The sequence below is a fragment of the Protopterus annectens genome, chromosome 10.part0 (genome assembly GCF_019279795.1).
Source record: "Protopterus annectens isolate FY-2018-M chromosome 10.part0, PAN1.0, whole genome shotgun sequence".
In the NCBI taxonomy this organism is placed as follows: domain Eukaryota; kingdom Metazoa; phylum Chordata; order Ceratodontiformes; family Protopteridae; genus Protopterus; species Protopterus annectens.
Window position 1 is genome coordinate 821,307,007 of NC_056744.1, and position 25,854 is coordinate 821,332,860.

A 25,854-nucleotide genomic window follows, 5' to 3' on the forward strand; every position below is an offset into this window, starting at 1 on the left:
TTATTTAACTCTGTTGAAACTAGACAAAACATACCTGATGTATCTTGATGAGTAGTAATTATTTCAGGTGTTATAGTTGAGTTGCAAAGTAGTATACCTACTCCTCTTTTTTTTTTGTTTTGTATTGAGAGTTTATTAGTACTGTGTAATTATTAATATTTAAGTTGTTTATATCTCTATCTAATAAGTGTGTCTCTTGTAAAAAGACTATTTGTGGTTTATGTAAGTTTATGTACTTGAATAGGCTTCTCCTTTTATTACTATTATTTAGACCATTAACATTTATGGATAAACATTTCATTTCCTAGTTTTGAGTTTGTTTTATGTGTGAGTTTATGTAAACATTGTTTATTCTTAGTTCCATCTTGGATACAGAATTCAAAAAGTTTTTCTTGTATGATTTTTGCATGTTTCTGAGTGACACCAAAGTGATAGAATAAAAAAAAAAACAAAGAACTTCCAAACTTGTAATTCTTAACCTTAAAACCATTCCCTATCGCTATGAGGTAATATACCTCTTTGTTTGGTTAGTGAATCTAACCAAACAAACTTTCTACCCTCACAAATAATATTTGGATCAGTTTCTCTTATCCTCTTAGTTTTTAAATAAAGATAATTGAATAATATATTAAGATAATCTAATCAGCTAAAATATATACATATATTATTTACTCATCTTATTGTAATTCAATAATACTTATTTCTAATCAGGTTTCAAAAAGGTACAAATATTTAGATTAAGGTAGTATCATTTCAAAATAATTTAGGGTATTAATAAACATCATGTTAAAATCTATAACTGTATATTTCATACATCTGTTGAAAACTATTTACTGACATTACTGTATAATACAATACCATTGTTGCGCAATTATTTTAGACTACTCAAGTCCGAAACCAGTGTTTAAATTAATATTTGCAAAGTCATATTGGAATAAAAACATGAATAGTTCTGAAACCACATCATATTTCATGTTTAACATAAACTGAAATGCAATAAAATGTACAAGTATATTAATATTTCTTTAGCAGACATTAAATATGTTCCTCTGATTGCATTTTTCAGCTTTTCGAAGACAATTCCCATGGCTGGAGACAACAAGATCAAAATTTAGACATCTCCCTTATCCAAGAGACTACTTATAATGTTGTTACTTGATTGAGTGTTTTGTTGTTAACACTTCTATCAACTTTCAGAGGAACTTTGTATAATCAAAACTGACACAGTACAGAGGTAAAACTGCAGTGCACTTGACCACATTTTTAAAGCAAACATCTATGTATATCACATATTAACTTTTACAGCTTAGACTGGCACTTAACCAGTGAGTTTATCTGCTGACAATAAGTGCTGGAGATATAATTTTGACTTACTTAACACCAGTAATTTAATCTTATGACTGAATAAAAGTTTAGCATTAAACATCCGGAGCTTCCCATTATAGTATTTAAAAAGTATACTGGAGAACATAACAAAATAATGAAAGCTGCTAAGATTTAAACTATTATGTATGAAAATGTTACAGGTTAAAATTCCTAACCCATTTTGCAGTAAATAGACAAAATGTATTTAAACTATGGGGTAACACCTTTATTACATCAAAAAGGTGTTTAAGAAGCTTGTTTTTCCTCTAACATCAGAGGATAGCTATGGTGATCCATGCACTGCAAGAGTATTATTTATCCTGGTAATTGCTTTATGACTGTATATAGAAATATTTAATTCAAATAATTAACTGGCATTACAACAATATTTCTCAGAAAAGTTGTTTTATAGTTAATGACTAGATAGAACGCATCATTGAGAGGATACATTTATCAAATGTCAAGTGCTTTAGCTATAATATAAGTGTCCCCTCGAATTAATCCCCAATGAATTTACTGCTTACTAAACTTGCAGACTAATATTGGCATCTTTTCATGTAGTCATATTGGAACATGAAAATACAGGTCTGCTGATTAGGAACAATCAGGCTCTCAACTGCTAGACAATACATTTGTCTGCAGAAAGGTTTAAGAATTACAGTTGCATTGTCAAGCATTTTTGTTTACACTAACAGTAGCATGATATACCCGCATACACTAGTATTGTGTCATTCTTGATAATGTAAAAAGCCAGGTAATATTATAAGAAGGGTGAAGCCACAGCCAGGTAATATAATAAGAAGAGTACAGCCGCAGTCATTATTCAGATGAGCAAATGGGAACAGCATGAGCCATCTAAGGATGGATAGCTCGTTGAGTACCTGCCACAATGTATGTTCATAATGCATGGTAACTTAGTAATAAATTAGGGTGTGGGATAAGCCTCTCCCTTTTCTACTCAAATTAGATTTAATACAATATGTGTGTAGAACACAGATGCTTCGACAAAGTTCAAAGCTATATGGGATATAAATATTGTATAATTGACACATTGGGTTAAATCCACTGCTGTTATGTTACTTATTATAGTTGTTTATATAATTATTGCTTTTACTTTCTCTATCTAGTATATTATACTGTTATTTAAATGTTTGATTTGCTAAATGTACATTTAACCTTCTTGTTGCATCCCATTTGTCCACTTGAGGGTATATTTTGGTAGCAGGACATTAGTAGTATTTTGTAGGAGCACCAGTGTAGGAAATGGCAATTTTCCTTAAAATAAACCTGTCAGTTGCTTGACATTTACTAGTTTCTTTAGAGAATTTGTAAAACAGCAGTGATTTTATTTGCCGATGATTAATTTCTGCTCTTTAAACTCTGCTGTATAAAACATAGTAAGGGATAGCTAAAATGTCTGGAAATCTAAACTGACAGAAAGACAAACAGATATATGTCCTTATCTATCAAGGTGCTAGAAGACATCAGTAGCCATAAGCTGAAAGTGCTTCAAAAAATATATATCTGTGTATATTTATATGAACCTTTTATATTATTTATGTTTCCTTAGAAGGAAATTAGGTTTCTGTATCTTTAAATGTGAACCTAGCTTATTTCCTGACTAGATGTCAATTAGAAAGAGTCAAAGATGGCGTACACAAGTAAATGCGACAAGCAATAAGTAACTCAAGTTTCTAGTGATGTTTGTGGCTGTTAAATTGTCTCGAGAACCAAACGGGAAAAGGTATGTGTTTTTTCTTTTTTCTTTTTCCTTCTCTTACTTGGTGACAAACTCATGTAGTGTGCACGCGAGCACTCTAGTTTGCGGAGTAGAGTTCACAACTATCAAACTTTGCATTTTAAACATGTTATGCCTTATTTCTCTACAAAAGAAAAGACAACAGGATATCTAAGCTAGTCACAAGCATCTTTCAACTCTGGATGTCCGGAGCCACAACACACCTGACTTATAGCCTCAAAATATCACTTAAAACATATTTTTTCACTGGACTATATCAGTATGTGCATATGGGTCAAAGGCAGAACATCTTTTAAGATTATTTAAAGTAGTCTTATGATACATCCTAACTGAAATACTTCATTTCAAAAGCAACACATTTCCGCCCAGCATTAGCGTTTATCCAAACAGGGACACTTCTAACTTATAAAAAGTAATGCTGTCAGGGATGTAACTGATAATAAGTTATATAGCAGCCATTACTATACCTATTAAGCAATATAACCATATACTGATTAAAGTATTATAAGTTAATGAAGATTTTATAAAAAAAGAGAAAAATAAAACAACAAAACACAAAGAGAGAAAATAAATAAATAAATAACTATTTGGGAACATTATTATGCATTGATTACTCTGATTAAGAATATGAAAATAATAGATGGATAATAATGAAAAATAGAGTAATGTTTAAATTATGCTTAATGTGATTTGAGATAAATGTATTTACATTTATGCTAATTTTGACATTTAAAATATAATTGAAAACAGTACCTGTTTTGGTGTAACTTGAAGACAGTAAGAACTTTTCTTTTGTTGTTAGTATTATTATTTAGATTTTTACAGAATATAACATATGTAAGATTATTTGTCCTTTAGTTTTTTTTTTCTTTTGCTCAACAGTTTTCCAATTATTTACTTCAGCATTTCTTTTTGGTGTACTTATTGTCCAGTCCATAGATTCTTTGTGTGTTAGGATGTTGTTGTTGGTAAGGTATTTTATTACTGAATCTACTGTTTCAAAGATTTTTATTCCATTTGGTAGAAAAACTTTCAGTCTTGCTGGGAATAAAAGATGGACTTTCAGTTGCTTTTTCTTCAAGGTTTTTATTATTGGTAGAAATTCTTTTCTTTTTGAAACCACCTTTGTAGAATAATCATTGCCAAATCTTATTAATGAATCATTGCATTTGATGGGAGAATTTGCCCAAACATTTCTTAATATAAGATCTTTATCTTGTGTAGAAAAAAGTCTCACAATTATAGATCTCGGCTTGTTCTTACCCGGAGAAGAAGCATTTCCAGAAGCTGCTAGTGATCTATGCGCCCGTTCTATACCATATGAAAGAGCTTCAGGTATTTTTGTTACATCTGGTATCCAGGTGGTAAAAAAGTCTATCATATTGTCCCCTTCAGATTTTTCTGGTAGACCATATATTCTAATATTATTTCTTCTTGTTCGATTTTCCATATCATCAAGCTTTTCTAGTAAATATGTGTTCTGTTGAAGTAAGAATTCAGTTTGTTGTTCTTCTATTTGGACTCTAGTGTCAACGTCACTTAATGACTTTTCAATAAGTGATATCTGTCCTTTCTGCTGTGTAAACATTTCTTGAAGCTGTTCCAATTGTTGTGAGCACTTTTCTTTAAAAGTATCTATTTTATTGTCCGTCTTGTCGATTTTTATTGTAAGTTCCTGTATATTTGTAATGAGAGACTGCAGGTCTTTTTTGAGAGAAGAACCTTGTGCTGTATTCCTTAGATGACTCATGCTGTAAAGCTGATATTGGTGCTGATTTTCCAGTAATTAATTTGACAGGAATTATTCAAGTTCTGACAATAAAATTTTTCTTATAGATGCTCAGAGTTATTCGAAATGAGTTAGTAATAAAAATTTCTTCAAATTAAATATTATTTTGTAAAATTCCTGTCAGGAATTGTATTGAGGTAAGAGAGCTGAAATGAAGTGCAGCTATTAGCTCAGTATCCTAGCCACACCCACAATAATTCCATTCTTAAAGCACTTTTCTGATTGTGTCTTCAGTCTGCAAGCCCAGAGATGTTGATGAAGAGAAAAACTCGCAGGTCCAGGCACCTTCATTGCTGTCTCCTTCTGTTGTGGCTCATTGTGATCAGATGTGGGGTTTAAGGCTGGCTCAGTGGTGAGGGCTGAAGACCTCTCAGGTGGATATCCATTTTCAACCACCTATTGAATACCCACTTCAGCAACAGATGGTTGAGGCTACATTGCAGAATGCAAAATCAAACAACAGCTTGGTCTAGATCTTGATCAGACTGTTTCTCTAGTTTAACTTGCCCTTTAACTTGTGGGTGGTCAAACCCTTCCCAAATCCATTTCTCTACCCATTGTATGTATGTATGAAACTAGTGGAACTCCAACCCTTTTGTGCAAAACCACCCCTGTTAGTCTGCAATGTTATGTTTTTATTTATTTGCATTTACATTCTCTTCCTATGTTCCATCTTCTTTTGCATGGTTATAGATGGTCAGCAAATAGAAGACATAGTTGTCTGTGGTTAAAAGGAGTTTTTAGTTAATCACAGATGAACACAGTGTTGACTTTTTCAGTGGAAAATTGATAACCTTATTAGAAATGTCCAAGACTCCAGAAATATATTAACAAAAAATCAAGTTTGAACATACCACACTTAAGAAATTTAATGTTTGAAAATACTAGACTTTTACTTCTGAAAGTTCTGTACTAAAGTTATTACATTTCTATATAAAAAGTGTCCCTTATTATAATTAATACGAATATTTGTCTTCTACCATTCTTTTCTCAAGTCATTCTCAATTGAACTAGCAAATACCCTAGTTTATGTGGTGCTTTACCTACCTAAGTAACTTGCTGCCTCTATGTGTCTCTCAGTTCCAGGTTCTAAAGCAATATACACTCCAAACAAGGCACATTTTTGAATTTTCTTCCAAAGGAAAGATGGCTGTAATTCTTAAAGAATGCTTGTGTGCCTCCTTTTGCTGTACATGCAAATAAAGAAGCTTGTAAGCCTTCCTGGATGAACCTAATTACTACTAATGATTCCAGAAATGTTGGTGCTGGCCTTGTCCCTGTGCCTGGAATAAATACCTCCCACCGCATTTGATGCTGATCTTAATAACCCCAACAACAGTAAAGGATGCCTAAACCTATAGTAAGCTGTACTCACCGGATGGTATATTCGAAAACTACCTGACAGTGTATGGTGGATTACAAATGTATGCAGTCGACACCACTGGATATACAAGTGTCCACTGGCAAAATGCAAATGTAATGCAAAATGTATTTTTTATGTAAAAAAATAAAATAAAATGAGATCTACCTTATATATAGTTTTTTGTTTTCAAAAGGGTACCGAAGGGGCTTCGGCTCTATAAGTACCCTAATAATGTTGAAACTAATAGTATTTTTCATAAAGAATTATTAGAGTTGTTTAACAAATTTGGAATTGAACCTTTAATACTTATGATTAGACATTATGAACTGCAAAGGGAGAATGTGATGAGGGAAGTTAATGTTTTACACAACAAAATTACTTTGGACTGTCTTTTTAATGTTGAAAAAATGAAGTATAATGCTGTATGTAAAGAAATTGCTTCACATTTAGCTCTCAAACAATCAGGGACAAATTTCAACAGAATCAGGGACAAATCCAGGAAAAATCAGGGACACTTTTAAAATATTTGTTCTATTAACTTAAGGCATTAACAGAATTACAGAATGTGAATTAATATACATTACCTGAAGTAAAATAATTCATCAGCTCTTAATTATTGTCATTATTTATTAAGCATAATTCACTACTTTTGTCCAAAAGGCACCAGTGCTAAAAGGGATTAAGAGGGACAAAGCTAAAATATGTGTCAAAATCAGGGAAGTCCCTGAAAATCCGGGACAGTTGAGAGGTACAATGTGTTAACCAGAAAGGTTAAGAAATTACTGAGGGATTTAATGGAATATAAGGAAGGGAAAGTGTACCCACCCCCACAGAGAATCTTTAAGTATGGCTTAGTGGAAAGGGAGAATTTGAATGAGGAGGTATTTATCCAGGATAACAGAAATTTGAATAATATACATACCCACCCTTTAGAAGAGCTTCCATTGAGAAGAAGTGAGAGAATTGCACAAAAACAGGGACAACACAGCAATTACAATCAATAAAACCAGTTACGGGGCAGGGGGAGAGGATGGAGCAACAACAACAGGAATTATATGAGGAACAACAGTCAGGGGAGAGGGAAATACATGCAACAATAGAGGACATGGAAGTTTTGAGTGGAATAATTATCACTGAGAGGGGTAACAAAGTTACAAAAGACAATTTCAACATTTTTAACAATACTGACTTTGAGATAAGGAATGAACATTTTACCCTATTTACTAAAGGCTTTCATTCTGTGCCTAATAGACCCCTGTGTACAGTTAATACCTTAGTAGATGTTAAGATGTTTTTGAGAAAGTTGAATTTAAACTTGATATTTAAAAGGAAAAGAAGGGACAAACAAGGATTGGTAAGAGCAAGTACTTTTAATCCCCCACTTAATCCGGTTCTGAAAGTTTTTGAGGAGCTTGTAGAGAAAGACATTAGAAGGTTAAATACAAAGAGGGATGTGGTGAAAAACAAGCCAAGTTGAGGAAGACTTGATAGAGGAATTATGTCAGAACAACTGTAGAATAATGAAACTGGACAAGGGGGAGGGATGGTGCTAATGTATATGATAGAATATGAAGCAAAGATGTTTGAGATTTTGAATGATGAGGTGAGATACAGTGCAGCATCCAAGAATTAAATAAATGTTGCATATTCCAAAATTCAGTATTATCTAAAAGACCATCTATTTCAAGGGGCAATGGACAGGAAATGATACAATTTTTTATATGTGGAGAAACCACGTATTCCAATAATATTTGCAATTCCTAAAATGCATAAAGGCACTGAGAACTTAGCCTTTAGACCTATAGTATTGGGGCTAGTCCCATTATAGAACCTTTGGCCATATTTTTGGATCACCATTTGAAAAAGTTTTTGGGATCATTAAACACATCACCAAGGATTCATGGGATTTTTTAAAAAATATGACGTGTGATAAATATTATAACACATTATACCTGGTTACGGTGGATGTTGTGGAATTATTTCCCAGCATTCCACATGATACAGGTTTGGAATGGTTTCAAGAAGTATTATCTGAGGTTAAATATTTGGATGCCAATACCATTAATTTGATTACTGAATTTTTGGAAACAACATTAAAAAAATGATTATATGTTTTTCAATGGTGAATATTACAAGCAGGAAAGAGGAGTGGCAATGGGGGTGGCCTGCACCCCCCTATATGCCAACTTGATACTATACTACTGGGAAAAGAGGTATATTATGAGTACAGAGTGGCTTAGGAACATAACTTATTAGACCATATTTCTGGATGTTATTTGTCTACTTTGGCAAGGGTCCTTGAATGAGTTAATCTCTTTCCTGACATATCAATAATACAACCACCTTTCTGAAATTTACTCACACAGTCTCTTTGGATGAAATAAATTACCTGGATGTGACATTATACAAGGATGCAATGAATAATTGTTTCCAGTCAAGAATATTTAGGAAACACACATTCTCTAATTCATATTTACACTATGGGAGTGGACACCCATACTTCCAGAAAAAGGGTATTGTGAAGGGGCAGTTATTTAGAGCCTCAAGAATGTGTAGTGAACCTCAGGTATTCTACCAGGAATTAGAATTTATTAAGGGACTGTTTGTGCAGAGGGAATATCCAATAAAATTGGTAGAAGAGTTAATAGATGAAGTAGTCCGGGACAGACAAGTTAAGTACTGTCCTCTGTTAGGAAAGGGTGGTGAAACGCAAATAAAACATAACTATACTCAGGTGGAATATGAAAGTGCTTTCATTCATACGTTTTCTAGTATGTCCTCTGAGATAGAGGGGATTATTAAAAAACATTGGGGCATTTTGAAAATACAGGATGAAATTAAAAACTTGATACCTGATGTACCAAATTTATTAGAAGGAGGGACTTGAATTTAAAGGAAAGGTTTGAAAAAGGAAGAACGAATTATAATAAAGGAAAAAACAAGAAGGGTACTTATGTGTGGGATGTGCAACCAGTGTAAGTACATTATGGATAAAGAAGAGGTGATGTTGACAGCAAGTAAGTGTAAGGTAAAAAGTAATGGATATTACACATTTAATACTGTAGGGTAGTTTATTTAGTAGTGTGTGAATCATGCTGTAGTTTTTACATTGAGAAGACAGAGAGGAATCTTAGAAGGAGAATGTACGAACATACATATGACATTGTTAAGGAAAAAAAACTAGTGCACGGAAGTGGGTGTCGAGACTTAATGCACAGGATGATGGCTTTGATAAATAATTGGTCACTTTGAGACATTAGTTTGAGGAGAGGGGATACTAGAAAGGCTCACACAGACTCTGCTACACTTTGCTGTGAGGGAAAGGTTAGTTTGTTTTGTATTTGTTGTATTACTTTATTGCCTTTTTCTGTTTTGAATACTGTGATTTGTTTTATTTACCTTGTGTTTTACTTCTACTGCATATTAAAACTTGAAAAGAGACCACAGCTCTGCCGCTTGTGAGTCAGGCAGAAATTAGTACAGGTCAACAGAACAGGTCAGTTAAGGTTAATCATCTGTGAACTGAGGGGTGGAGCTAGGAACAAAACCTTCTATTTAAGGGGTAAAATAAAACATTTCAGAGCTTTACTAGAAAGACTCACCCAGACTCTGCTACACTTTACTGTGAGGGAAAGGTCAGTTTGCTTTTTATTTGATGTATTACTTTATTGCCTTTTTCTACTTTGAATACTGTGATTTGTTTTATTTACCTTGTGTTTTACTTGTACTCTTCTTTTAACTGCATATTAAAACTTGAAAAGAGACCACAGCTCTGTCCCTTGTGAGTCAGGCAGAATTTTTCCCCACTCTCCCACCCAGTTATTGTAGTGTTCTTAAACACCACTGTCTTTATAGTTGCCTTCCCCTTATGCTAATTTGACCATATATCTTATTTCCTCTCTGTTTTTACTGGCTTGTGTGAGTAAGTACAAAATTATCATTTTGTGAAATCACTCCCCTTCAACTATTTAAATTTATTAGCCATCCTACTGTATTCCATAGTACCAGAATACAAAAGTGACCACCCCCTTTCAATCTATCTTGCTGTTTTTAAAAATAGCGACTCTCCACTAAAGCTTAACTTTTTAGACAGGTAAAAAGTTACCTACTTTCACATCTAACTCCTCTAGTGCACACTGCGGTGTTTAGGATAAACCATTTTTTCTCATCTTACCTTTAAGCATCCCTGTGACTAGCACTTGCTTTAAATCCTGCTGGAAAGCACTAGGAAGTCTTAAACTGATACAGACACTCAACTCTTCTTGTTAATAAGGAGAACTTAATCGTAGGCACTAAACAGCCTATAATTGCAAAGTACCTTGCTAAGGTAAGGGAAAACAGCTCTTGTACTTTACAAAAAAAAAAAAAAAAGCACCAAACTAGGCATGTCCAAGGGTCAGCTTCCAGTGATTTCTCCTGTCCACCTGGTGAATCGGAGCATGCTGGGGCAATGCAGCAATTGCCTCATGTACACAGACAACCCTCTCCTCCTACCACCCAACACTACAACCTGCGATAGATGCATTTACATAGCCAAACTGGAAGCAAAGCTCTCTCCTCCCAAGATTGTGCTATACAGTCAAGAGGAGAAGGTTAACACCTGCACTACACCTCAAGCAACACACAGCCCTTCTAAACCCACACCACCAACACTCACACATAACACTAAACCCACATATGTGGAGGCCCTTAACAGTAACCTGCCCAAGCAACAAGAACCTCCGAAGCTGAAACGCAAACACCAATCACAACCAAATTGTCCCATAGCTCACAACACCAGTGTGCCACCCAATAACAGCCCCTAAGGCAAGACAACATACCCAACACTTTAGTCATAGGTGACTCTATAGTCAGGCACACTGATGTCCCACTCACCAGGCTGAACAAGGAAAAAATTACAGTCAGCTGCCTGTCAGGAGCCAGGATCTGCCACAAAATGCATGCACTCAAGTCACTCCACAACAAGTACAAATATGACTCTGTCATTGTCCATGTTGGAGTGAATGACTTGAGACGTATCTCCCTGGACTGCATGAAAAGAGACATGGAAGAGCTCTCGGATCATGTGGCTCAGGCAGGTATGACCCTAGCCCTGAGTAGCATCCTGCCTTCACCCAGAAGGATACCACAGTATAAGGACAAAATGATTGACTTCAACAATTGGCTAAGCTTCTGGTGTCATTCAAAGGGGATCCAGTATCTATCTGCCTGGGACATCATGATCGACAGATCACAATGCTTTGCGAGAAATGGTTTGCACCTTTCGCCCCTGGGATTCAGGTTACTGGCTAAGGCTCTTGCCACCCCTATAGTGCCTTTTATAGGCAAAGTTCAAAGGACAAAACCACCACCGTAACAGGTACAAGCATGCAAAATCTGAAGGTAATGCTACTCAATGCTAGAAGTCTAAACCTCAAAATGCACTCCCTCGAGGCACTTCTAAAAATGGAGAACATCGATATCTGTGCAGTAACTGAGGCCTGGTTCAAGGCTCCAGACAGCACCCCTGCAATACAAGGCTACAACTCTTTCCACACTTTTCGGCCACCAAACCAGGAACGAAAAACTACAGGTGGAGGAGTGTCCATATTCACAACACCAGGCTAGTTGCCCAACACAATGCATCTGAAATTCTCCAGTTGCAACTGACACTAGGTAAGACTGCAATCCAAACTGTTTTGCTACAGATCCCCCACCATGCCCCAAGATTCTCACTACACCTTTCTAAACAAACTGGAAAATATTAAGATACAACCAAACACCCTAATACTTGGTGATTTCAACTATCCTGCTATTAACTGGGAAAAATACTCATGTACCAACACCTTTGCCCAACGGTTCTTGGAATTCATAAATTCCAATGCCCTGGATCAACTAATCCTTAGTCCCACCAGGGGCTCCAATATCCTATACCTGGTCATTACCAACATGGGAAATCAATGCTCCACACCTATGGTCACCCCCTCGTTGGTCAGGTCTGATCATAAGCTAATCACCCTTGACATCCACATCCCACCCCCACCCCCAGTAAGGAAACCTCCATAAAAAACTTCTCCAAAGCCAACTTCATGCTACTCAAGTCAGAAATGACAAACTTCATGACACCCATGCAGATGGGAGCTGAAAGTTTGACTGCTGAATCCTACACTAAAACACCGCATGAGCACATCTACTCGTGCAACAATCATGCCATCCAGTAGAACCAAGACGCTCTCCTCCAAAAAAAAGGAAGCCAATCTGGTGGTCCCTTGCCATAAACAAACTTTACAACAAAAGGAAGAAACTGTTGCAGAAAAGAGGAAAATCCCAGGATGCAAAAAACTCCCTTACCAGCCTCAGTAAGAAGCTGAGATCCCTCATAAAATCTTCCAAATCTAGTTACAAAAATAAAATTGCCAAAGATTTAAAGACAACTACAAGGCATTCTATAGCTATGTCAAGAATCTAAATGGCAATGCTCAGATATGCTCTGAGCTACAACAGAATGGCATTAAATATACTGATCCCAAGGATATTGTCAATATCCTGTCAGATCGATTCAGTGCAAACTTCACCCCCCCTCTCATCCCCTAAAGGGCCCATCTCAATACCGAAAGATTGCCAAATTCTGGTAATAACTGCCACACAGGTAAAAAACACAGTCTCCAAAGCTAAGAAAGAATACAGCATCCATGGGACCAGACAACATCCCAGGCTGTTTACCACATGAACTACAAAATGAACTGGAACCTCACCTAAGTGTCATGTTTAATCATAGCCTCACCTCAGGCTTCATGCCCACTGAGTGGCGCACAGCTACAGTTATCCCACTCCACAAGGGGGGATCCACCTTGGATCCTGGGAACTACCACCCCATCAGTCTGACGAGCTTGATCTGCAAGGCCATGGAATGTATTATCATGGAACTTATAAACAAAGACATTGGCAACCTTCAAACACTGGACCCCATACAGTTTGGGTTCGTGAAGGGCCGATCTTGTCTCCTGAACATGATTCACTTCTTCAAATCAGTCTCCAGAGCCATGGACAAGGGTAAGGTGGTCCACACAGCCTATCTGGACCTCACCAAGGCCTTTGACACCATTCCCCACTCTGGAATCATAGATAAACATACTAAGCTGGGCATTAATCCCTACATCACTTGATGGGTTGCCAACTGGCTTACTGACAGAACCCACACTGTAAAAGTAGCCGACTCCAAATCTAGCTACAGACAAGTGACAAGTGGAGTACCTCAGGGTTCAGTCCTGGGACCACTCTTGTTTGGCATCTACTTCTCTGAAGTACAGGCCAACACTAAGGGACTCTGGCTAACAAAGTTCGCAGATGACTGCAAACTGTGAGCCATTACTGAATCCCCAAATGATGTGGATATTCTACAAAAGGGCCTTACAAAAACAGATGCTTGATGCCAGAGCCATGGGCTCAAGCTCAATGCCAAGAAATGAAATGTATAGTTATCCCCTTTGGGAAAAAACATGTACCCATGAATTACCAAATAGGTGGCAGTACACTAAACACCAAAAGTGTGATAAGAGACTTAGGGACACAGGTGGAAGTGGTCTCACCTTTGATAACCACATTGCCACAACAGTCAAGAAATCCTTCTGTGTGGCACACCTCATCACTAAGGGCTTTTCATCCAGAAAAAAGGAGGTTATTGTCTCACTGTACTCATCTCTCATTAAACTCATTATAGAATACAACACCCCATTTGGTATGTACCTCTCAAGACATCTGCAACAACTGAAAAGGCCACAGAAATACCTCACTAAAAGAATCACAGGCCTAAAGCAGATGCCCTATGCTGACTGTCTAAAAAAAACTCCACCTATACTCTGTCACATATCATCTACTTAGAGGTGATCTTTGCTTAACATACAAGGCCATGTCAAACCCAGAGCTGTTGGACATGCTACACTTAAAGAAATCCCAATCCCTCAGAGACACACACTCCAGGGATCTACACCTTGTCATCACAATGAACAAAACATGCTGGAGGGATAGGTTCCTGACCCAGAGATTCCCCAGTCTCTGGAATAGACTGCCGATACATGTCAAGCAGAGCACCTCTTTGGCCTTCTTCAAAAGGAACCGTGATGATGGGATGGGAGATAGGAAATTCACTCCGGGGATCATGACAGTTGCCCTGCTAGACAGGGGTCCAGGGAAGTAAATACTGTGGGAAGAAATAGCCAGGGAATTGTTATGGCTAGGCTTGTATAGGCCCTAGGTCCGATAGCCTAGTACCAACCTATGACCCTATACGATAGACTGGGGGCTGGAGCTCAGTACTAATCTTATATCTAGAAGGGGTAAACCATATTTCTCACATGATTGATACAGTGAGAGTCTACACACTACTGATAGGGCACATAAACATTTTGGTCTGCCCATACAATATAGTAGTAATATACATTATGTTATAGGGGTCATTAAGAAACACTGGCCAGTCTTGCTCACTGATGAAAAGATCAGGGGTATAGTAGGGGATGAACCAGCCTTCATTTTTAAAAATAAGAAAAATGTGAAGAGGCTGCTGTGCTACCCTGATAAACTAAGAAAATATTGTAGAATAGGTGATAGTGCGGGGACTACTCCTCGTGGTAATTGTAGATACTGTACATATATAGAAAGCAGTAATACTTTTATGAATCTTTTTTTTTCTTCAAATATTTTTTTATTTTCCAAATAATATAATGTTTAACAATACAATCATCAATAAACAAGTATTATAAACCTTTATATACACTATGTACAATTGACCTGAACAAAGGAGGGAAAAATTAATAAAATATATGAAATTAGTAACAAAAAATTATATTCAATTAATAAAGTATAAAGTTACACATTAATTATTTAGAGTTCATTTTTAATGTCTCAGTAAGAGTTAAACATTTTTCCCAAGGATTGTTTGTCCATGTTTTAGGTGAAATTCTCAATTCCTTCACCTTGATTTCTAATGTAGTTGTTTCTTCCACTGATCTCAAGAATTCTTCCAGAGTAGGTTTGTGTGAAAACGTCCACTTTCTAGTTATACATTTCCTTGCCACAGCTAATAGGGATCATTGTAGGTATAGATCTTTTTTATTTATTTTATTTTATTTATTTTACATTTGTTAACCGGGGGTGACTGACTGAGCTGAAAAGGCCCTTTTTCAGCAGAGGCCCGGGGAGAAAAGCTCCACAAAGAAAAATTACAGACACATTTAGTTATTTAGAGATGATCATTATACACACAAATTACAGGAGACATGTTTTTACAGTGGTATGCGGCACATAAACAGTTACAGTGGAGATAAACAAAAAAATATTAATTTTAAAAATAAAGGTAATTAATAGATTTGTGGTGTACAGCTGAAATTTGGAACATAGGTAGAATACATACATAGCACACAGGTACAGTACATACATTGTAGATTAGCCAGTGTTTGTGAGTAAAATTGAAAACTATTATCAAGTGCTCTAGATTTTGTATGTATGTGTTATCCGCTTTCACTAGCCTGGGGAGCAATCATGGCACTGCCAACTTTCCTTGAGATGTTGCCTGATGAGGCCTTTAAAAGAGGCTTTGGATGATGTGTTTTGAATGCTTGTAGGGACAGAGTTCCATTTTTTAGCCACTGAACTACTATATAGTGCATCTCCAAAGCTATTGTAGCTGTTGGTGACTTCTAGTAGTAGTTTGCTTGATGATCTGAGAGGCCTTTTGGCTGAGTGATGTTGTACTAGGTTTTTGAGGGCAGGACACTTATTGGGGAGGTAATAGATAGAATGACAGAGGTAGAGCTGATTGTAGGTTAGGAGGTTGGGCAGTTCAAGCCAGTGGAGCGGTCTCAAAGCAGTACAGTGATGAGTACTATATGAGCAATTTGCAGCAAATTTGTTGGATATATTCTTTAAACTGTAAAGCTGATTGGTCTCATATATATTTTGATTGTATTAATATAAAAAAATTCTGGGAAGAAATTACTATTTATTCATTCCAATAGTATCATTAACATTTAAGAGGACTAACATTTGGTTAAAATAAAGGTATTTGTGAATATAGCTTGGAGAAAAATAGTAATTTCTTCCCAGAATTTTTTTATATTAATACAATCAAAAATATAGGAGACCAATCAGCTTTACAGTTTAAAGAATATCTCCAACAAATGGATTTATCAAGTGAATTGAATTTGGCTAGTTTATCATGTGTAATAAATGCCCTGTGAATATATTTCCATTTAAATAATTTCCATACTTGTAAATTAAATGTTAAGTTAACAGAACATAAAAGATTTGTTTTACTCTCAATTGATAGATTAGTGTGATATCCTTTTGCTATGAAATTCCAATATCTTGCATTAGTGTTAGTTTTATATGTTATCAATATTTTGTATAATTTTGAAATTAGATTTGTTCGATTATAATTGTCATAAATAACTTCAGATATTAGACATCAAATTTGGGCTACTTTTATAAGGAGAATTAATAATTTTACTATTGAGATCCTTAACATATGATAATATGCTTTGTAGTATCATCCAATCTGCTGATGGAATGTCATATTTATTCTGAATTTGTTGAATGTCTAATACTACTTGATTCTCTATACAATGTTGCCAACAAGTGAAGTTTTTCCCCTTCCATCTAGTTAAAATAACATTATGAATTTTATTGAAGAAATTCTTTGTAGAGCTAAAGGGTATTATCAAGTCTAGCCAAATCTTAATATCCATGTTAGTATATATAAATCTTCTGAATAAATTGTATATATTATTTATATAATTTAAGTTTTTTGGTTTTGTTATATTATATTGAATATTAACAGTCAATATGTGCCACATCCTATTATTTTGTTCACTTAATATACAAATTTTAATTATTTTATTTTCATTTAGAAAAATAATAGTGTGCAATGTTTTCCATGTTGAAGAATAATTAGGATCTATCCAATTAATGATAGTTCTTAATATGGAAGCTTTTATGTATGATTTTAGATCTGGAAGTTTAATTCCACACATTTCCCAAGATCTAATATGATGTGTATAGGCTATTCTATTTCTTTTTGGATACCAAAGAAAGTTTAATAGAATTTTATTTATTTATTTCAAGATTTTCTTGTTAGGTACTATAGGAATAGCTTGTGCAATGTAATTCATTTTTGGAAGTACTGTCATTTTTATTATTTGTAATCTGGCTTCAAAGCTCAAGAACATTTTATTCCAGCTTACTATTAACATTTTTATTAATTATGTTGCTATAATTTGTGGCCAACGTAGATTCCAAATTATCACATAGTGTTATTCCTAAATATTTTATTATGGGAACTTGTTTTCCTATCACACTATTTGGAGTTAAGGTAAATTTTCTCTTTTTATTCAAATGTATATATTTAGATTTTCCTTTGTTAAATCTAAGGCCAGAAATATGATAAAACCTTTGCACTATTTCATCTAGGTTTTGTACTGATTTCTCTGAGATAGATAACGTGAGTAAAACATCATCAGCAAGTAACATAGTTTTTGAATTGAGTTGACAATATACATCTATGCCTGATGTACTAGAGTTGTGGCATACTAATGAGGCAAATAATTCAATTCCTAAGGCAAACAGGATGGGAGACATCGGACATCCCTGCTTTGTACATTTGGTTATTTCAATAGACTTTGAGGTAAATGGCCCAAGTTTTACATAAGCAAAATTGTTTTTATAAATATTTTTTATTAGCGTAATAAAATTAGTAGGAAATCCAAACAATTCTAAAGCCTTAAAAAGAAAATCCCAGCTCAATGAATCAAAGGCTTTTTCTATATCCAAAGCTACTATTACAGCTTCTTGGTTGTTTCTGTTTAGAAAATCTATGAGTGTTAGAATTCTTTGTATATTGTCATGTGTGTGTTTTTTATAAATGAATCCTGTTTGATCCTCATTTATTATGTGTGTCAATGATTTTTTAATTCTAATTAATATTGACATGACGATATTATAATTATTGTTAAGTAAAGATATTAGCCTATAAGATTTACACTTTGTTTTCTTTTATAATGGGTGTAATTAAGGAGTATCTCCATGAAACTGGAGTTGTGTTTTGTGCTAGAATTTCATTCAATGTTTTGTGAAACAATGATATTACTAAAGATGGAAATATCTTATACAACTCTTTAAATATTCCATCAATTCCCTGTGTTTTATTACTTTTACTTTCCTTGATTTTTTTGAGTAATTTCTTTTAGAGATATTTGTTTTTGAATGTCTAACTTTAACTTTTTTGGTATCGCCTTTAACTTTACTAATTTCAGGTCTAAGTTTGATGTATTAGTTATATGTGAAGTATCATTATAATGGTCAGAGGAAATAATGTTTAAATGCATCTAGTATATCATTTATATCGGAAACCTTTTTGTTTTTTTCATTCTTTTATGTATAATACTTGTAATATTATTTTCAATCTAATTTTTTTTTTAATTATGCATATGTTTGGGTGATACTGCATAGGAACTAAGTTTTAACCTTTCTACAGCTATATTAGTTTTGCGAGTTAAGATTTCATTATGTCTTTTGTTTAAGTCTTCCAATGCTTTTTTATGATAATTTTGTGTGTAAGTAGATGAATTAATAGTGAGATCTGTAATTTGGTTTTGGATGTTACATAATTCTGATTCCCCCTCTTTTAGCTTGTTTTTATACCATGAAATAATTTTTCCATTTAGATAGGCTTTCAAGGTATCCCAAAGATTAATTACATTATTTCAGTAGTGTAGTTTATATCTAAAAAGAATTGTACTTCTGAATCCAACCAAAGGTTTAAATTGTTTTAATTTTGTAATGTAAGCTGGAATTCTTGGCACAAAAATTAATTTCTTATAATCTGTATGTAGTTATTATTTTCCCTATATAACTATTAATAATGAATTAACATAATGTATGGAAATAAGTATTGATTTGGTAATACAATTTAATTTTAGATTAGATTAGACTTCTTTTTCAGAATACAATCATCCGATCATGCACTTCTTAAATATTCATAAAGTAAAATCTCATTTATAACACAATAAATGTTGCTTAACATTAGTTCTCTTTAGCCTGAGAGTAGTATATATACATATTAATAGTCTCCAATATTCTGATATGACCAATATACTAATGATTATGTCAGATAAACATTCTCCTACATACTAAAAATATATTATAACTGAGTGAAGTAGATTTAGAAATGTATCAATAACTGAAGATAAATACGGACAAGTTTATTCAGAACACTTGAATCATACTACAAAAACTATGTAGTCCATAGAATGAACCCTTAGAGTTGTGTTCACTAGAGATGATAATGTAAATATGTTTGAGTGAACAATACATGTCATAAATCTTTACATATCACTCACATGCTTTCGATTAGAGGCAAATGAAAGCATAACCAGATTCCGTTTATTTTATGCCCACCCATGAATGTAGTTGTGACAAATGAAGAAAGACAACATTAGACCATAGTGATCACTCACTGATGATGAAACAGAAGCAATTTGCCCTGATAAGTGGCCAAATGGGTGAGCAATTTATAAACTTCTTAATACTAATGCATAGTTATAATATCAATTGATATTATGAGAATATCATCACAGAATATTGAACAAAATGCTAGTCAAAACAGAGCATTACTAAAGCTGTTCTTCACAGCCACAGTGCCTTAGCATCTTTATAATAGAGTGTTTATCAAAGACTGTGTCATGCAGTAAGATACAAGAGCAGGCAGACTCCCTTCTTTGTTATTAAATTGTTAAAAGTAATGACACTTTAAAAAAATACAAAACCTATTAAGCTGAAGAGTGCCTTAAGAAATCTCTCTATCTCATACCTATTTAATTAGTGTTCTACTTGAATTTCTCATCAAGAATTACAATTTACAAATTTGTCTTATTTTACTACTTGAAGCAGTGGCAAAAGCAGACCATGAAGACATTTTCTCATGGGCCCTTTACTTTAAAGAAATAAAGATGAAATTCCAAGGTGAACTCATTTTACCAACCATCTCACTAAGAAACTGATAACCTTATTATTGAAACAGTTGTCAATATTCAGTAAAAATATCAGCTGCATAATAGCTATACAACTAATGTCTGAAGGATTAAAAGTAGTTTATATTATAAATCCTTGCCTTACCCAGATGTGTAGCATACAGAATATCATTTAGGATTTGCGTTTCTTAGGAACCTATGCTTGTAAATGTGTAATTCAAACAATTCTTGGTAGAATGAATGACATCTAAACTACTTTATTATGCTAATTTATGTGCAATTTTACTATAGGTTTCCCAGTACTTCTCCGTCATCGAGGCAACTCCCACAATACATCAACAGGCACTCGTAAGACTGTCTGAGATGCCAATTTTATGAGTTATAGAACCATGGCTTAAAGTTTTGTTGGGAATAAATCAACTGTTCATCATAGAAAATAAGTACACATGCCCACACAATTTAGTAGTGCAGTTAAACAATTACTTGCATGTTGGTGTAAGAATGTTGGCTAATTACCAGCATCTTTGCCACTTTACTGAAAGTTGAACCCCACTTACCAAATATTAGAAAGCACTAAAGGGTGAGGTGAGTAATCAGTAATTTACTATCTACTGTATTCATTATTTATGTGGTTACTACATAATTCAATTGAACATGTCTAGGCAGTGTGAGCAGAGGAAAATAACACTGCACAGTACAGGGTTTACTATGTTATCTAATAAAGCAATGTGCACATTATATTCAAATAAGCAGGAGTTATAAGTACAAGGTAATAAGTCCCTTTGTGGCTTCTGAAATTAAATGATTTCTGTTACCAAGTTAATGAAGTATTCAGTATAATATGTCTAAAACCTGTCTTAATTTTACTTATTATGTGCACAGAAGTATGTCACAACTGCAGCTGATGTATGCATCACACACACATATTCTCCTATTTACACTTGCAACGCTGTAACAGATGCTTACCAAACTATCAGACATGTCATTTTACTGGATCACCATAGCATAGTGTATCTTATAGCTTAGGTAGAAATAATTCAGAAGTAAGAAAGGACTGTGTTTACTTCAAGTGTAACAATGTAGTCTGTAATGCTTCTATTACTTTTTCAGTTGGATGTTATTCAGTGTTACTGTAAATTCTTCTTTTTTTGTGTGTTACCTACATGAAAAACAGCTACTATATACTGCGGTGGTGGTGCCGCGGTAGCGTTGTCGCCTCACAGTAAGACGTTGTCCTGTTCGATTCTCAGCTAAAGCGTGTTCTGTGTGGAGACATGCGTGAATGGGCGTACCTTTGTTGAAGGTTGTATGTCAGGGCTGGCAACTCGGTACGTAAAAATCTGCTGCCAATCATTAGCGGATCGGAGTTCCACTGTGGCGACCCCTAACCGGGAAAAGCCGAAAGATACAATAACATGAAAAACAGCTACTCTGTCACTGATTTCACACCTATTCTTTTTATTTATTTAAAAGAAGTCAGGGTTTGTAGATATTAGTAATCCAAAGACCATGTTAAATGAGCTTAAAATATACTGCTTGTGCAACTGATCTCTTACTACAAGCGCTACCTTAACAACAGACAAGTTGGAGATTCCTTAACTGACCATTTCCACCTTAAATCTTCATAGCAGACAAGGGAAGCTCTAACTAGTGCACAATAATGTTTCAAATAACAGCAATGTCAGAACCCAGTAACGGAACTCTGTTTATAGTGACTCTAACTGTTTTTTCCACATTTAAAAATATGGATATCTATGTTACTTTTAAAATGGGAATTTGAAGTGTAGTGAAGTCAGTAAGCCACAGAAACTCTTCTTTTTCTTTCAGCTGCTCCCGTTAGGGGTCACCACAGTGGATCATCTGTTTCCATTTCTTCCTGTCCTCTACATCTTGCTCTGTCACACCAACCACCTGCATGTCCTCTCTCATCACATCCATAAACCTTATCTTAGGCCTTCCTCTTTTCCTGTTACCTGGCAGCTTCATCCTTAGCATCTTTTGCCCAATATGCTCTGCATCCCTCCTCAGCACATGTCCAAACCAACGTAATCTTGCCTCTCTGGCTTTGTCTCCAAACCTTCCAATGTGGGCTGACCCTCTAATATACTACCCTCGTCACACCCAGTGCAAATCTTAACATCTTTAACTCTGCCATGCCCAGCTCTGACTCCTGCCTTTTTGTCAATGCCACTGTCTCCAACCCATATAACATAGCTGGTCTCACTACCCTCTTGTAGACCTTCCCTTTCAATCTTACTGGTACTTGTCTGTCACAAATCACTCCTAACACTCTTCTCCACTCACTCTATCCTGCCTGTACTCTCTTCTTCACCTCTCTTCCACACTCACCATTACTCTGAACTGTTGAGCCCAAGTATTTAATCTCATCCACCTTCACCACCTCTACTCCCTGCATCCTCACCATTCCTCTGTCCTCCCTCTCATTCACACACATATATTCTGTCTTAGTCCTGTTGACCTTCATTTCTCTTCTCTCTAGAGCATATCTCCACCTCTCCAGGGTTTCCTCCACCTGTTCCCTACTCTCACTACAGATCACAATGTCATCTGCAAACATCATAGTCCACAGGGACTCCTGTCTGATCTCGTCTGTCAACCTGTCCATCACCATTGCAAATAAGAAAGGGCTCAGAGCTGATCCTTGATGTAATCCCACCTCCACCTTAAATGCATCTGTCACTCCCACCGCAGACCTCACTGCTGTTGCACTACCCTCATACATATCCTGTACCACTCTTACATACTTCTCTGACACTCCCGACTTCCTCATACAATACCACAACTCCTCTCTATGCACCCTGTCATATGCTTTCTCTAAGTCCACAAAGACACAATGCAACTCCTTCTGACCTTCTCTGTACTTCTCCATCAACACTCTCAGAGCAAACATCACATCTGTAGTGCTCTTTCCTGGCATGAAACCATACTGCTGATCACTAATCATTACCTCCATTCTTAAATTAGCTTCCACTACTCTTTCTCATAACTTCATGCTGTGACTGATCAGTTTAATGTCTCTGTAGTTACTACAGCTCTGCACATCACCCTTATTCTTAAAAATCAGTACCAAAACACTTTTCCTCCATTCCTCAGGCATCCTCTCACTTTTCAAGATTTCATTAAACAATCTAGTTAAAAACTCCACTGCTATTTCACCTAAACACCTCCATGCTTTCACAGGTATGTCATCTGGACCAACAGCCTTTCCATTCTTCATCTTCTTCATAGCTATCCTTACTTCCTCCTTACTAATCCACTCCACTTCATGATTCACTATCCGTACATCATCCAACCTTCTCTCCCTCTCGTTCTCTTCATTCATCAGCCACAAAAACTATGATTAAAAATTTTCAATTCCTATTATGCAACAATGAGGTGAACTAAATATACTATTAATAAAAAGGGAGATGAGAAAAACATTTGTGTATATGTTGTCTCTTTTCTTCCTTTACATATAACTAATTACACTAAAGTGAAAGCTAACATTTGAATCTGGTTTTCCTCACTGCCTATGAATGAGATATAACTATATTTTTAGAAGTCACTCTAAGTTATAAAAAACATTTAACATTATCAGATACAACCACTAGACTTGTGATGAGTATGTTGCATAAGGTATAAGTTTAAGAAAAAGTATAAATGTTTCAGAGTATAATAGGCAATATAATAGATAAAATACATACATTTTGGGGTAAAGTCCAGAAGTCTATATCTTTGATGATTCTTTGAGAGATTTGGAAAACTGTGTAGTTTTAGAATCAGTTCTTTGTTTCTTTTTCCTTACATCAGACCAAGTAATTTTTCTGGAGATCTTTTCAAGTTGGTGGAAACAGTCCAGTCTATTTCTTCAGGAATTGTGATGATATTATTATTCTTGATGAAGGTAGAAGCTTCTTCAGTGTTGTTAAATGTTCTCAAGTCATTTGAATAGAAAATTCTGATTCTAGCAGGATATACCATCTGCGCTTTTATTTTATTTTGTTTGACAAGTTTCACTAATGGCCAAGTGTTTTTTCCTTGTTTCTAACACTTTTTCAGAATAATCATTGTCAAATCTGATCTGACTCTGATTATATGTTATGATACCTTTTCTCCAGGCTGTTTTTAAAATGAGCTCTTTATCCAAGAAGGACAGGACCTTTACTACAACTGATGTTGGTGGTGCATTAGGTAAAGAGGGTATAGATTTTCCTATGGCTCTGTGAGCTCTTTCTATTCCATTTGATAATCCCCCTTTTAAATCAAGCACTTCAAGGAGTCAGGAATTCAAAAAGGTGATGATGTCTTCTCCTTCAGTTTTTTCTGGAAGGCCAAATATTCTTATATTAGTTCTCCTCTCCCTATTCTCTAAATCATCCACTTTATTAAGTAGCTAGTTATTTTGGTGAAGTAAGAATTCTGTCTGATTTTCCTCTTCTTTGAGTCTTCCATCTATGTCATTTAGTGATGTCTCCATATCAAGTAATTTACTTTGTTGTTGCTGCAGTATTTCTTTTAGTGCATCTGTTTGCTTTTGACAGTTTTCCTTGAGACTTTCCAAATTATCAGTGAATCTGTCCATTTTCAATGACAGTTCATGTAATGTGGAAGACATCAGTTGTATCTCCTTCTTCAGAGTGGTTTCTGAGTGAGAATCCTTTAAACTGGCTATTACCAAACAGCTGTGTTATTCTCCAGAATATTTCGACAGGAAAAACTCAATAATATTTCTTGAAATTTGGTAGAGTTGTAGTTCTTAAGTTCTTTAATATTTTTTTTCTATTTCTGGTTAATGAAAATAATTTTTCCCCATTTTCTAGTACTGTTTTTTGGAGCTCTAAAAATGCTGCTTATCTGTTTGCCATCTAGGCTCTGCCCCTACTTTTATGAATCTTGATACTGGTCGGAGGTTTTATTTTAATGTATCAGTGGACTGTAACACTAAGGATATGGTTTATTTAGCCCATTGTGTTGAATGTTCCTCATTTTATATAGGGAAGTGCAATCGTAGGTTTAAAGAACGTATTCAAGAACACGCCTATTCAATCAACATTAAATATGCTTCCAATGCATTGGCTAAACATGTGATGGATAGAGGAGAGAGACATCATTTTAAGTTTTGTGTAGTAGATAGGGTGCATGAGATATTAAGATTGGGTGATATAAGGAATCACACTGAAATGGTAGAATCTGAATTGATTGTTAGAATGCAGGCACATAAAGGGCTGGTTCTAAATGAGTATGTTCCACTTAAACCCGTTCTGAAAACAAGCAGGCTTTTTAGATAGTATACGTGCTGTCATGTTGTATTTATATTTTTGTTGTTTTAAATGTTTGTGTATTTGATCATTTTTATTATTTGCTTCTGTTTTAGAAGTACATATTTATGTGGGTGAAGTGGGTGTGTTCTTGCTGTTATGCCTTGATTGGCTGATTTAGCAGTACTTTATTTTGTATAATGGCTGATCTGTTGAAGCAAAATTGTTGGTTTTCATGAAAGTGCTTATCCTTGGAAATTGTGCAATAAATTTATTTGTTTTACCTGCCTGTGTTTTTCCAGTGCACCTGTTTTATGGAC